We start from the raw sequence: 16,184 nt of genomic DNA, 5'->3' as shown, positions 1-16,184 counted from the left end.
CCAGGCTCCGTAACCAGCTAGATAACCACAAAGAACACAAGTGGGAACCACAGGCAACATTTCATCAGAAGAACCTGCCACTAGCAGTGTAAAGCATGGTGGTGGTGAAGTTTTGGTTTGTATCTATGCTGCTCATCTTCATCCTTTATTTCTCTCATTATCAGACATATCACGCTCTTCTTTATTACCTCTCCTCCGTCTTTCTTGTAGAATCTTTTATCATGATGCAGATTTCCACTCAATGAACTCCCGGGAGAATATAACTTTATCAGATGCATCCTAATAAAGTGTTGTCACATGTGGCTAATTAGTGAAGAATCGCAGGACTGAATCATCAGCCGGCAGAACACCCGATGCCGGTAATAATGTCAGATTCTGCTAATTATTCCATACTATTTACACAACAGCGAGAACCTGACAGAGAACCTGACAGATCCGACTCCTACAGTAGATACAAAACTGCAGAAAGTTTAATGAATAGTCTGAAAGCCGCGTCCTGGTGATACACACTGAAAAGTTACTTTATTGGGGCGGTAAATAGTCTGGAGGTGGATCTATCCGAGCTTCATATCAGCCCAGACTCCAGGGAGGAATGTCCTATGTAGATGATGGAGCAGGAGATAAGACATGGGAGACAGGTGGGAAAGGGCAGCATGTATGGAATACGGGGTTTATATCAGCTGAAGGGGTGCAAAAATGCAGCAGATATTTATTGCTCAGTTCTCCTTGTAGTTGTGGCGCTGGAAGTGGAAGATCATGAAGACCGTTGAATTAGCTCTATCTCGAGAAGATTTTTCTACTTTAAAAATTTAGACATTACCTACTTGTTACAGACATTTCAATATTGAATCTCTGCTTGGACCACTAAGGATCAGCTGCAACCTGTGGAGAAACCAACTGTTAATTACAAAGACTTGTAGACCGAGAAGATGACCAGGAGACATGCTGATAACCACAAATACTTGCCAAGTGAAAAGATAACCAGGATACATGCTGATCATCACGCAGGCTTGTAGAGTGAGAAGGAGATCAAGAGACATAGTGATCATCAGAAAGGCTCGTGGAGTGAGAAGGAGACCAAGAGACATGCTGATAACCTCAAAGGCTTGTAGAGTGAGAAGATGACCAGGAGACATGATGATCATCACAAAGGCTTGTAGATTGAGAAGGAGACCAAGAGACATGCTGATAACCTCAAAGGCTTGTAGAGTGAGAAGATGACCAGAAGACATGATGACCATCACAAAGGCTTGTAGATTGAGAAGGAGACCAAGAGACATGCTGATAACCTCAAAGGCTTGTAGAGTGAGAAGATGACCAGGAGACATGATGATCATCACAAAGGCTTGTAGATTGAGAAGGAGACCAAGAGACATGCTGATAACCTCAAAGGCTTGTAGAGTGAGAAGATGACCAGAAGACATGATGACCATCACAAAGGCTTGTAGATTGAGAAGGAGACCAAGAGACATGCTGATAACCTCAAAGGCTTGTAGAGTGAGAAGATGACCAGAAGACATGATGATCATCACAAAGGCTTGTAGATTGAGAAGGAGACCAAGAGACATGCTGATAACCTCAAAGGCTTGTAGAGTGAGAAGATGACCAGAAGACATGATGATCATCACAAAGGCTTGTAGATTGAGAAGGAGACCAAGAGACATGCTGATAACCTCAAAAGGCTTTGTAGAGTGAGAAGATGACAAGGTGAAATGATGGCTTATAGAATGAGAAGGAGACCAAGAGACATGCTGATAATTACCACAAAGGATTGTAGAGGATGGATGAACCATGGGATATGTTAATATTTACACTGGCTTGTGGAGATAAAAGAACATAAGGACACATGTTGATCATCACAAAGACTTGTAGAGTGAGAAGGAGAAAAGGAGACATGCTGAGCATCCAAAAGTGTTTTAGAGTGAGAGGGAGACCAAGAGATACGCTGATAAGCACAATAGTTTGCAGAGTGAAAAGGTGACCAGAAGACATGCTGATCATCACAAAGGCTTGTAACTTGAGAAAGAGATCATGGGACATGCTGATCATCATAAAAGGCTTGTAGGGTGAGAAGGAGAGCAAGAGACATGCTGAAAGCCACAAAGGCTTGTAGAGTGAGAAGATGACCAGGAGACATCCTGATCATCACAAAGCCTTGTAGAGTGAGTAGGAGACCAGGGGGCATGCTGATCATCACACTGGCTTTTAAAGTGAGAAGATGACCAGGAGACATACTGATAACCACAAAGGCTTGTAGAATGAGAAGATGATCAGGAAATCTGCTGATAATTAGCTAAGCTTGTAGAGTGAGAAGGAGACCAGGAGACCAAGACCTACATCTCAATGAAATGTGACGTTCCAGGCTTTATATGAATAGACAGCTCTGGAGGACGCATTGTCCCACTCTTTTGATGCCACTGTAACAGATGGCACATGCTGCAATCCTGCACATCTTCTCTTTGACTCCATCCTTCCAGTCTTTGTCTCCTTACAGTAAATAGATAAATAAAGCGTCGGGTCCCAGGGGTCGTGCAGTGAAGTGCGGAAGATTTTATGAGGCTATTGTAGAGACTCGGTTTATGTAAATGGGTTCATATTTCAGGCTGTGTTAAGAGGGTTCTTAAATATCATGTCCTAGATCCCATGGAAAACTTCCAAGCGCCGACCTGATAGCAGCCTAATTAGCATAATTGATATCTTTCAATGTACTCGAGTTTCCGCAGTCAGAGATGGATTTTACTTTTTACTTCAATTAGCCCGTGTGATGTACGGGGAAGAGACACGAGGATGCTCCTTCTAGACTTCAAAGACAAATCCAAAGTCTTTTCTAGTTCACAGGATGATAAATGAATGTCACGGAGGTCGGAGAATTTCTCATGCAGCTCAGATTGTGAATAAACATACAAACAAATACATTCAGACTGGAAAATAACCCAGCGCATGAGCCCTGCATAAGTAATTACACCCCGTACAGGCACATGTTATCTTCAACCTTTAAAGGATCACATTCAGCTGCACAGTTAGACAACATGGGGCTGTTCTGTAGTCAAAGCTTCACTTCTTTAACAGTTAGACATTGGGAATCTCGCAAAATTTGGGACAAAAGAGCAGCAGAAAGTATGCTCTCAATTGTCTCCAACATTGCAACTTGCAGAGCAGCAGGTCGAGGGCTCAGTGAGTGTTACCTGTGAGTTTGACTCTTCTCTGTGCGGTTACCTATTGTGGAGACATGAAGGTCAGCGGGTGCTCTCGTCCACTGGCCAGAGACCACATGGACCAGGGCTCATCCCACTGAACGCCCGCTCTTTTCCCATGGTCATAATACTACTCAGACAACACAGGGTGAGGGTAAAACCATGTGGCAATAATTTATTGAACCACAAAACAGGCAATAATATATACAGTGGGGAAAAAAGTTTTTAGTCAGCCACCAATTGTGCAAGTTCTCCCACTTAAAAGATGAGAGAGGCCTTTAATTGACATCATAGGTAGACTACAACTGTGAGAGTCAAAATGAGAAAACAAATCCAAAAAATCACCTTGTCTGATTTGGAAAGATTTATTTTGCAAATTATGGTGGGAAATAAGTATTTGGTCACCGAAAAACATGCAAGATTTCTGGCTCTCACAGTTCTGTAACTTCTTCTTTAAGAGGCTCCTCTGTCCTCCACTCATTACCTGTAGTAATGGCTCCTGTTTGAACTTGTTATCAGTATAAAAGAAACCTGTCCACAACCTCAAACAGTCTGACTCCAAACTCCACTAAGGTGAAGACCAAAGAGCTGTAGAAGGACACCAGAAACAAAATTGTAGCCCTGCACCAGGCTGGGAAGTCTGAATCTGCAATAGGCAAGCAGCTTGCTGTGATGAAATCAACTGTGGGAGCAATAATAAGATGATAATCTCCCTTGATCTGGGGCTCTACGCAAGATCTCACCCCATGGGGTTAAAATGATCATCAGAAGGGTGAGCAAAAATACCAGAACCACACGGGGGGACCTAGTGAATGACCTGCATAGAACTGGGACCACCGTAACAAAGGCTACCATCAATAACACACTACGCCACCAGGGACAATGCCAAATGTGTCCCCTTGCTTAAGCCAGTACATGTCCGGGCCCATCTGAAGTTTGCTAGAGAGCATTTGGATTATCCAGAAAAGTATTGAAGAATGTCTTATGGTCTGATGAAACCAAAGTGGAACTGTTTGGTAGAAACAAAACTTGTCATGTTTGGAGGAGACAGAATATTGAGTTGCATCCAAGGAACACCGTACCTACTGTGAAGCATGGGGGTGGCAGCATCATGCTTTGGGGCTGTTTCTCTGCAAAGGGACCAGGATGACTGATCCGTGTACATGAAAGAATGAATGGGGTCATGTATCGTGAGATTTTGAGTGCAAACCTCCTTCCATCAGCAAGAGCATTGAAGATGAAACGTGGATGGTCTTTCAGCATGATAATGATCACAAGCACACCGCCAGGGCAACGAAGGAATGGCTTCGTAAGAAGGATATGAAAGTCCTGGAGTGGCCTAGCCAGGCTCCAGATCTCAACCCCATAGAAAACCTTTGGAGGGAGTTGAAAGTCCGTGTTGCCCAGTGGAACTCCAAAAGGAACTCTATGATTAAGACCTGCCTGGGTCGAAACATGTTGGTTTCTATGCCTTTTTTAAAATCATGAGTGTATCCAAACTGCCTGACCTTTTTTGTTACCTGTTTTTAATATGAAGAAATAAATAGATATTTTAAGAAACCTTGGATTTCCTGGTATCATTCGTCCAAAGAGGCGCATGGAGGAATGGGCCAACATACCAACAACAGTGTGTGCCAACCTTGTGAAGGCTTACAGAAAACGTTTGATCTCTGTCATTGCCAACAAAGGATAAAAAACTAAATATTGAGATGAACTTTTGTTAATGACCAAGTACTTATTTTCCACCATAATTTGCAAAATAAATCTTGCCAAATCAGACAAGGTGATTTTCTGGATTTGTTTTCTCATTTTGACTCTCATAGTTGTGGTCTTCCTATGATGTCAATTACAGGCTGCTCTCATCTTTTTAAGTGGGAGAACTTGCACAATTGGTCGCTGACTAAATACTTTTTTCCCCAGTGTAGAACAGTCCCAGCAAATACCAAATATGGTGCAAAATTACAGAGTCTCACCCTTCCGATGACTCGCTGGGATTAGAGCGGCTGTGACTCTAGGGCTGACTACCCCATCTTGTGGCTCCCCGCTTTTGCAGGCCCCCACAGCGAGGAGGTAATGACTAGCTTAGGAAGCTGACCGAGAGCAGTGAGGTATGTGGCCAGGTGACCTGATTGTCCCAACCTGGATTCTTCAAGACATCTCTGAGGGCTCAGTGATAATCAACAGAGCAGATCTGTGGGCCATGGTCCCCTAAGCTGACATTCTGTAGAATGTTCCTGGCTGTGGTTTTGTAAAGTCTCCATGTTTCAGAGACATATCGCACTTTAACTCTCATTGTTTGAGTATTTTGTCAACCTGCATAGTTAATCCTTCTCTGTTTAGCAGATCAACAAGCCACATGAGTCACACAATGGTCAATCAACATATTTAGCAAACATCCATTGTTCTATGGCCCTACGTCTCTGTCTTGCAAAGATAGAAGACAATAAGTGACAACAAACATCGACTCAAAAGTTAACATAAAGACAATAGCTTATGTCTCCGGCCTACTGAATTTACATCTGGCATAGTTAAGAAGAAATGCTCTTTTGTCTCCTCTGTTCTTCCTCCCTTACATTGACATGACTTTGTACTCCTAGTTTGATACTGATTACTGCAAGGCAAGCGAGCGAGGAGCTAATAAGTAGCTGATGATTCCAGACTACACAGGGTTTATTTTTTAGTAACCTTAGAGACACATAGAAAACACTTAAGAAAGAAGCAAAATGAGCATATACCCTGTTGTATGTAAGTAAATAACATAGGGGACTTAGCAAATGCTGTGTTTGATTTAAAAAAAGCCTTAAAGCCATCCCACCGTGACACAGTGTACCCATTGTGACAGTCCTATTCTGTAGTATTAAAACCCCACATTGTATCATCTGACCGGGGTCCGACTCTTCAGATATCTGGGCATGGGAAGCTATAGAAGTGAAATGCCTAGCTAAAAAATGGGGGCCACCCCCCTGATTCTACCTGATTGTGGACCTTGTCGCAGTGGGATGGATTTTACACTTTTCTTTTTAAATCAAAAAGAATGTTTCCTTACTCTCCATGTTATTTATACACACTATTACTTGTTACTTTCTTACTCACAAAGTATTCTCATTTTGTTTCTATCTTAGGTTTTGTCTGTTAAATGGCCACAGTGTGAACGTGATCCTACACACTACACATATACCAACTTATGCTCCGGCTCATTTCTTTGTTTTTTCTGTAGTTTCTTGTACTCTGCACAGACAGGGGTGTGGCCCCCTTTTTTGAGCAGCGCGTTTCATCTATACAGCTTCCCATGGCTGGGTGTCCGTATAGTTTGGCTTTGGTCCCGCTCGTCCCCATCTACAATGGTGCCGTCTGATACTATGTGAGGTTATAATTCTATAGGCAGGTTAGGACAGTCCTGGTTGGGTACACCTTGTCGCGGTGGCATGGCTTTTACACACTTTTGATCTACAACAATTTATCTTTCCAGTACTAAATGATATTAATCCTTTTGTGACAGCCGTCTTACATGCGCTACATCAGTAGACTCAGGATCTGTGTAACTGATGCTTTCAATGTCAGCTTCAATCGAGCGGCATTTAAAAGTCTTCAAGGTGGCAGCCGTCACCTCCGATGGTCACCGGCACACCCAAATTATGCAATCGGGGTGCAGATTGGATTCCGTGGCAGCCGGGGGCTGTCATGTAAGATGTCCTGTGAAGAGCAGCTTGTGGGTAGGGTTCATAGAAGATAAGTTATCCACCACACACCACAATGTTGTTGCTTATAGTGTATCTTAAAAAGAATCCAAAAAACAAGAACAATTCCTAAATATAGGAAAAAATGAAAAATAAAAAATGAAAAACATCTAAAAAAAATTTTAACAAAAAAAAACTATATACATATTTATATTTAAATTGCCCACTTTTCCCCAGCGTAAATAAGTGTATAAAAAATACAAATAAATACTACTACTACTACTAATACTAAATATATATGTGTGTGTATATCTTTTCTTATTATTTTTATTATATGTATATATAATTATATATTATATTTTTTTTATATTATATATTATTATACTATGTATTATTATTATTGTTGTTTTTATGTTATATGTTATTTTATATATTAAAATGATTCCAAATTGACATATCAGCGTAACTTCCAGAACAAATAAAATATAGCTTATATATATTCCTAATGATGAAAAATTGGAAAAAGCCACCAGAATTTACAAAATGCAATAAAAAGTGATCAAAAAGTCGTATGCGCCCCCAAATAGTATCAATTAAAACTATAGGTTTCCATGGATGGAAAAATAATAAAACGCTACGTCTCACAAAATGGCGACACAAGGTTACTTTTTTTAAACAAACTTCTGACCTTTTTAACCTCTGAACTGTAAAAAAACCCTACATGTTTTTTCTTATTATAATTGCCCTCGCCTGAGAATCACGGCACAAGATTATTTTTACTGCACAATTAACTTTGTAAAAACGAAACCAAAAAATGTCAGAATATTGGGTTTATTTTCACTATTTTAAAGCACCTGGATTCTTTTTTCAGGACATTTAATGGTAAAATAAATGGTGGAATTCAAAAATACAACTCGTCCTGCAAAAAAAAAATGCAAGTCTTGATACGTGTATGTCGGTGGCAAAATGTGAATGCTATGGCTATTGGAAGAAGAGGAGGAAAAAACGAAAACGGAAAAACAAAAAAGGCTCCGCCGTTAAGGGGTTAATATCTCTCGCTAGTTCGGCTCGGTTCTGTGTCGTTCTGGGCAGATTTCAGGCGTATATGTTTCTGAACGCTGAATTTTCGCTCCGCTCACAGTACGTCGGTGCTGCACTTGTGGGGGAGCACCAGACCTAAGAGGGCTGCACCCGACCGTGCGCTGCTCAGATGCTTCCCACGTACCGCATCATGTAAGCCGCCATATGGCACCAAAGGAAGAAACACGACTGATACAAGTTATTTTTAGTGCAAAGAGTAGAGAGAGATGGAGATGACAGGAGAGTCAGAAACAGAGAGACGAAGCATCTCCGGATGTCACAATACTGCGCCAACTGATGCTACAAAGTATCCTTGTATCAGGGTAGAACTGTGGAGACACGTTCTCCCCATCATTACATGTCCCTCATCATGTGCCCCCTGAGGGTCTTCTGTACATCGGGTCGTCCTGTCTACAGACCACTGGTGTCGAGTCCCTGAAAAAGCATTTTCTAAGCAGAAGACTAAAGCAGCAAAGAGCGATTATCGGTCCCATCATTACCAGGTGGCTGCCGTCTTCTTCGGGACATTAAAGCTACGCGCTCCCTTTGATTCCCTCTCTGGTGCGTTGCTTTGTGAATTTTTATTGTTGATCATTTGCATTGAGAACGATTTATGTTTCTTACCTGTCAGGTGACAGAATTAATCTTCCTGCAAACTGCACAATTCCTACAATGTGCTCACAAGTTCGAGAACGAGTCTTCTCCTGCTTATTGATCGTTGATACTTACTGGATCTCAGAGGACACCATCAATGGATCAGTATAGACATCTATGGAAATCATTGGAGCAGATTTATTACCATGTATGATCCAAGAAATGAATCAAAATGGGGCTTCCCATCTAAAGCATATATGGCATGATGGCATATTTGTTACTCACCTGTCCTGGCTCAAGAGCCGGGCTCTGCTTCCTACATCCTGTCAGCCTGCTCCCTCTACTACATTGCACGACAGATTATCATGGTATCACATACATAGACCACATCAGTCCTCTGATATCACATACATAGACCTCCCAAGTCCTCTGATATCACATACATAGACCTCCCAAGTGCTGTTGTGTCACATACATAGACTTCCCAAGTCCTCTGATGTCACATACATAGACCACATCAGTCCTCTGATATCACATACATAGACCTCCCAAGATGTCATATACATATACCTCCCAGGTTCTCTGATGTCACATATATAGACCTCATCAGTCCTCTGATGTCACACACATAGACCACCCAAATCCTCCAATGTCACATATATAGACCTCCCAAGTCCTCTGACGTCGCATACATAGACCTCCCAAGTCCTCTGACATCACATACATAGACTTCCCAAGTCCTCTGACATCACATACATAGACCTCCCAAGTCCTCTTGTGTCACATACATAGACCTCCCAAGATGTCATATACATATACCTCCCAAGTCCTCTGACGTCACATACATAGACCTCCCAAGTCCTCTGATGTAATCTATGTATACCTCATCAGTCCTCTGATGTCACACACATAGACCACCCAAATCCTCCGATGTCACATACATAGACCTCCCAAGTCTCCTGATGTCACACACATAGACCTTCCAAGTCCTCTGTGTCACATACATAGACCTCCCAAGTTTTTTGATGTCACATACATAGACCTCCCAAGTCCTCTGACATCCCATACATAGACCTCCTAAGTCTTCTGATGTCACACACATAGACCTCCCAAGTCCTCTGATGTCACAAACATAGACCTCCCAAGTCTTCTGATGTCACACACGAAGACCTTCCAAGTACTTTGTGTCACATACATAGGCCTCCCAAGTTTTTTGATGTCCCAAACATAGACCTCCCAAGTCTTCTGACATCACATACATAGACCTCCCAAGTCTTCTGATGTCACATGTATAGACCCCCCAAGTCCTCTGACATCACATACGTAGACCTCCCAAGTCCTCTGACATCACATGTATAGACCTCCCAAGTCCTCTGATGTCACGTGCACACACCTATCAAGTCGTCTGATATTATATGCATGGGCCTGATTCTCAGATGTCTGACCACACTCTCATCTCTACTGTTTCAAACCCTTGCAATGAGGAGAGTGGAGACAGAGGGACAAAACCAATAAGAAGAATTGCTAGTGATAGACTTGGCCTCCAGGGAAGTGTCTGAAAAGAGAGATAGTGCCCAATGTTAGGGACCGCCCTGAGGAGCATGCCAGTGGGTTATAGGAGGATGGCAGAGCAATGTGAGAACAGCTGTGAGGTTTAGAGAAGCAGCCATGTAGAGGCCTTGTGGATGCAGACAAGGTGATGTATGGATCTAGAGAGACTGTGGAGGAGAATGAGAGTAGTGAGGCCTTCAGAGCCTTCACTTAGAGCTTGCGAGTCTGAGACAAGTATAACTTGCTGTGAGGACTGGTTGTCTGTCATATTAGTTAAAAGCATTAACAGAAAGTTCTCACATGATGTATGAAGACGGAAGGACTAAGAAGAAGTGTCCAAAACTGACTAGACCAGTGGAGGCTGATCAATACTGCAGAGTCTCTGGATCACCCCGGGAGCCTTATAGTGTATATGTAACAGAGGCCAGGGGGGAAGTCGTGGCATAGGGTGGTAGTACTTGCACACCCTGGCCCTCCGTCACATAAATACATTGTCCCTTCTGTTGTGTGTTGGATGGCTCACTTACTTGCACATCTGAGTCCTCTATAGTCTGCTGGGGGTTTCCTTTCCCAAATATTATGCAAAGACAAGCAGAGTCCAAATCCAGTTTTAAACTAACCACTTTACTCATTTCTTGTTTCAGCTCATCCAGATTAATCACAGGTACAACACAGGATCCTTCACACATCACAACCTTTCCTTTCCCTGTGCCATCCCGTACACCCCCAGGAATATTGCAGAGTCATACCGTCGTCTCTGCTACAGCAGCGTTCTGTCTGGCCTGCCTAACTTCAAGAATTCCCTGTCCGTTTCACCCTGGACACTTAGGCGTTTTCCCACGTAGTTTACTGCAACCACATTGAAGCTGCCCTTCATGTATTCCTTCATCTCCCAAATGACCATTGCTCCTAGACCCTGGACGAGCCGTGCTCCTTTAGTTGAACATTGCGTGGCACAGCTGCCCTGTCCAGGCTCCCAGGCCCTACTTCCCCAATTCAGGAAGTCCTCTCTACCTTATACAGTTGGCCAGAGCCGGCCCGAACGTATAGGCGAACTAGGCGGCCGCCTAGGGCGCCGACCCTAAGGGGGCACCAGAGAAACAATAGAAAAAATTATAAAAAATCTTTTCAAAAGGCAAAAGGTGTATGGAGCGGAGCTGAATGTGTATGAGGTGTATGGAGCGGAGCCGTGTGTGTATGAGGTGTATGGAGCAGAGCTAAATGTGTACGAGGTGTACGGAGTGGAGCCGCGTGTGTACGAGGTGTATGGAGCGGAGCTGCGTGTGTAGGAGTAGCTATGTGTGGCCATTATACGGTACGAAGTATCATGTGCGGCCAATATACAGTATGGAGCATCATGTGTGGCCATTATACAGTATGGGGCATCATGTGTGGTCATTATACAGTATGGAGCATCATGTGTGGCCATTATACAGTATGGAGCATCATGTGGGGTCATTATACAGTATGGAGCATCATGTGCGGTCATTATACAGTATGGAGCATCATGTGGGGTCATTATACAGTATGGAGCTTTATGTGTGGCCATTATACAGTATGGAGCATCATGTGCGGTCATTATACAGTATGGAGCATCATGTGCGGTCATTATACAGTATGGAGCATCATGTGGGGTCATTATACAGTATGGAGCATCATGTGTGGTCATTATACAGTATGGAGCATCATGTGTGGTCATTATACAATATGGAGCATCATGTGTGGCCATTATACAGTATGGAGCATCATGTGTGGCCATTATACAGTATGGAGCATCATGTGTGGTCATTATACAGTATGGAGCATCATGTGTGGCCATTATACAGTATGGAGCATCATGTGGGGCCATTATACAGTATGGAGCATCATGTGTGGCCATTATACATTATGGAGCATCATGTGTGGCCATTATACAGTATGGAGCACTGTGTGGCCATATTTTTTTGTTTATAATTATTCTTTATGAAACAGTGTGATCAGCAGTGCTAAATGGGTGTGGTTGGGACGTGGATATGGGTGTGGCTAGTTATGAATGGGTGTGGTCAGAGGCGTGGCCTAAAATTTGCTGCGGCGCCGCAAACTTTATCCCTCTTTCCCATCTTCAAAAGTTGGAAGGAATGTTAAAAGTAGTAGGGGCGCAACAAAATAGTTTCGCCTAGGGCGCCGTAATCTCTCGGGCCGGTCCTGCAGTTGGCTCCTCCTAACTTAGCTAGTTCCTATCTTATTCTGATTACTATCCTACAATGCCCCCTCTAGTGGGCTAATCCAAATACTACACTTTCCCTATCTATACAGTATCGGAACATACAGTGGGGAAAAAAAGTATTTAGTCAGCCACCAATTGTGCAAGTTCTCCTACTTAAAAAGATGAGAGAGGTAGTGTACTCGTTGCTCGGGTGGTCTCCAAGTATTAGTAACTGCTCTTAGATTTAGTTTTCGTTGCCTCAGCTGCATGATTTACAGCTGATAGACAGCTTGAATACATGTGGGGTTTCCCTAGCAACTAGTCAACCCCCACATGTACTCAGGCTGGCTAGCAGCCAAAAATCATGCAGCTGCGTCAACAAAAACTAAATCTCCGAACAGTTACAAATACTCAGAGACAACCCGAGCGTGCTCGAGAAAACCCGAGCAACGAGTACACTCGCTCATCACTAGAGAGAGGCCTGTAATAGACATCATAGGTAGACCACAACTTGAGAGTCAAAATTGAGAGAACAAATCCAGAAAATCACCTTGTCTGATTTGGCAAGATTTGTTTTGTAAACTATGGTGGAAAATAAGTATTTGGTCATTAACAAAAGTTCGTCTCAATATTTTGTTATATTTCCTTTGTTGGCAATGACAGAAGACAAACGCTTTCTGTAAGTCTTCACATGGTTGGCGCACACTGTTGGTGGTATGTTGGCCCATTCCTCCTGTCATGAAACAGGGGTGTTTGGTTGCCCCCGATTCTTTTCTGAAGGGGATTTATCTATATCCCACTTCTGAGTTCCGGTTTGGAACTCGCAGCTCTCTGGCAACCCCCTTAGGCTAGTTTCACATTTGCGTTTAAAAACGCAGCGTTTAAAATGCAAATGCAGGTGTTGAAAAAAACGCATGTAAACGCGTGCAAACGCTGCGTTTTTTAGACGCATGCGTTTTCTCATGCGGTAAAAAAACCGCAGCGTTTTGACGCGTTTACATGCGTTTTTTCCAGCGTTTGCGTTTTTGAAATGCATGCTGAGAAGTGTGTGACAGCTGCCTCATGGGATCGGGTCGGCGATCTTCGCTCCAAAGTCGGGTTTCCTTTTTTATATATACATATGTCATTGAGACACACATATATATATATATATATATATATATATATTCTGTATTTATATTTACTTCAGCGCGATATATGTGAAAAGCCGGTAATTCAATTGCCGGCTTTTCATTTCTCCTGCCTAAACCCGACAGGATATGAGACATGGTGTACATACAGTAAACCATGTCATATCCCCCTTTTTTTTGCATATTCCACACTACTAATGTTAGTAGTGTGTATGTGCAACATTTCGGCGCTGTAGCTATTAAATTTAAGGGTTAAATCGCGGAAAAAATTGGCGTGGGCTCCCACGCAATTTCCCCCCAAAGTGTTAAAGCGGTGCTCGTGCCTGTAAAACCCCGGGGAATGAAGGAAATGTAGGTCAATGACCTATAGTTACCTTCAGTCGCGGTGATGCGCCCTCTGCTGGATGTCCTCATATGACGTCGAGCGTGGGAAAAAGTTCCCAGGCGCCAGTTCATGAGGACATCCAGCACAAGGCGCATCACCGCGACTGAAGGTAACTATAGGTCATTGACCTACATTACCTTCATTCCCCGGGGTTTACAGGCACGAGCACCGCTGCATTATAGCAGAGCTCCTGCCTGTAAAATATTTTAACCCCTTCAGATGGATTTACATCGTGGGACGTTACAGATCTACGGAAGGTATGTATATTGTTGGTTTATTATTTTTAATTTGTTACAGAACGAGGGTCTTCAGGTGGATTGAGAGAGCAATAAAATATTACAACAACCTGTGTGTTTATTTCATTAAAATACTTTGCAATATTGCATGTGTGTGTTTTTTAACCATTTCATACAATTGGATTAATAATGGATAGGTATCATAATTGACGCCTCTCCATTATTAATGTGGCTTAATGTCACCTTACAATAGCAAGGTAACATTAACCCTTCATTACCCCATATCCCACCGCTACACGGGAGTGGGAAGAGAGTGGCCAAGTGCCAGAATAGGCGCATCTTCCAGATGTGCCTTTTCTGGGATGGCTGGGGGTAGTTGTTTGTAGCCAGCGGGGGGCCAATAACCATGGACCCTCTCTAGGATATTAATATCTGCCCTCAGTCACTGGCTTTACCACTCTGGCGGAGAAAATTGCGCGGGAGCCCACGCCAATTTTTTCCGCGATTTAACCCTTAAATTTAATAGCTACAGCGCCAAAATTTTGCACATACACACTACTAACATTAGTAGTGTGGAATATGCAAAAAAAAGGGGGATATGACATGGTTTACTGTATGTAATCATGTCTCATATCATGTCGGGTTTAGGCAGGAGAAATGAAAAGCCGGCAATTGAATTGGCTGATCTGTTTTGCTCAACCCTAGTTAGGATCCCTAGGGTTAGGGTTAGGGGTAGGGGTAGGGTTAGGGTTTGGATCCCTTTATCACCTTGATGGTGGGGGGTGGCTTATCAGTGTGTATTCTTGTTTTTTTCTATTGAAAAGCATGCGTTTAAAATGCAACCAAACGCATGTGCTTAAAAACGCATGCGTTTACATAGACAGCAATACGTTTTTTTGCGGCAAAAAAAGCCTCAAGAAATTACTACATGTTGCATTTCTGCAACAAAACGCAAGCATAGAAAAGACGCATGCGTCGTCAAACGTGGCAAAACGCATACAAAAAAACGCATGTGTTTTTAATGTTAAATATAGGGAAAAAAACGCATGCTTTTTTTGCGCTAAAACGCAGCGGCAAAAAACGCAAATGTGAAACCAGCCTAACCCTCAGGTCAGACAGGGAACTGCACCTGGGATAATTAGTTGTCGGAAAGGCTGCCTTTGCTAGGTACTGGATAATGGGCACACTGCTGCGAGGGCGATATAACTACTAATTATCAATGCTGTCCGTCGCTGCCATTTTCCCCCAAAAGCTCAGGACACTTCCACAGCCACCAGCTCCTATTTCTTATTTAATAACGGGTCAGGAGCCAACCCAATTAGAAACAATGGCTTAGGTAAGAGGCTTTAGGGTAAGTTTAAGAGCAAGGAAAACAACGCTATCAAAAATTATATATTTAACTCCAAAAAAGATTAGCAGGGTTTACAAAAATATATAAAAGATATTATAAAAAGAGACAATTTTGTATGTACAGACAATTACAAAATAAAAAGGGATTAAAGGAAGAAAAACACTTACTGATGCTTAAGTTAATTCATAGCAGACCATGCGGTGCTGGGGAGAGATGATACATCATACTGCATTGCAGAGTGTCTCTCAGCTAGCTCCCTGGACAAAGACTATGGCAAAATGAGCTCCCTTTATCTTATTCCTGTGCACAAAACCAAGGCACTCCCCCTGTGTTGACCTCACTGGGTGGCTGAATACTCCCCTTTCTGAAAGATATGAAATCCTGCTATTACCCATTTCTCTTAGGGTGAACCTCGCAGAAGAAAGACAAAATATTATCATTATGTTCAGCATAACATGGGGGTTCATTTAAGTATAAAAAGGAAGTGGATACATGACCTGCTTACAGAGAAATCTATTCCTTGAATTCAGTTGGGTTTGGATGCAAGAGATTTCAGTGGGTCATACATCTAATGGTGGACATTTGGAATATGTAACTTTTATATCTCTGTCACCACCTGGGGTCAAATTATTCATCATAAAGGCTGCAAACAAAAGAGCTGAGCTCTGCTAATTAACATTCATGAGGGAGTGGGGAAGGAGTATAGGATTACGCAGAGCTGGCTGGCAGAGGAGAAGTGTATTCACCCACAGGCAGCTGGGGGGAAGAGAGGGGGGGTCAGAAAGCCCACAGCGTGTGTCT

At 42.8% G+C, this 16,184-nt stretch overlaps 1 long non-coding RNA gene across 1 annotated transcript in view; it reads right to left on the bottom strand.

The window, feature by feature from the left end:
• LOC143793654 (uncharacterized) overlaps nt 1–15,641 on the bottom strand; it is a 342,716-nt gene extending 327,075 nt beyond the window's left edge. The window contains exons 1-2 of the long non-coding RNA XR_013220173.1: nt 15,551–15,641; nt 8,576–8,720 (exon numbers count right to left, since the gene is read on the bottom strand). This is a non-coding gene — a long non-coding RNA (uncharacterized LOC143793654). The remainder of the gene's footprint in view (nt 1–8,575; nt 8,721–15,550) is intronic.
• Nucleotides 15,642–16,184: the final 543 nt, after the last annotated feature.

Source organism: Ranitomeya variabilis, chromosome 1 (genome assembly GCF_051348905.1).
Source record: "Ranitomeya variabilis isolate aRanVar5 chromosome 1, aRanVar5.hap1, whole genome shotgun sequence".
Lineage (NCBI taxonomy): Eukaryota > Metazoa > Chordata > Amphibia > Anura > Dendrobatidae > Ranitomeya > Ranitomeya variabilis.
Note: the sequence above shows the minus strand (reverse complement) of the source record. Positions and strands in the feature narration are given on the sequence as shown.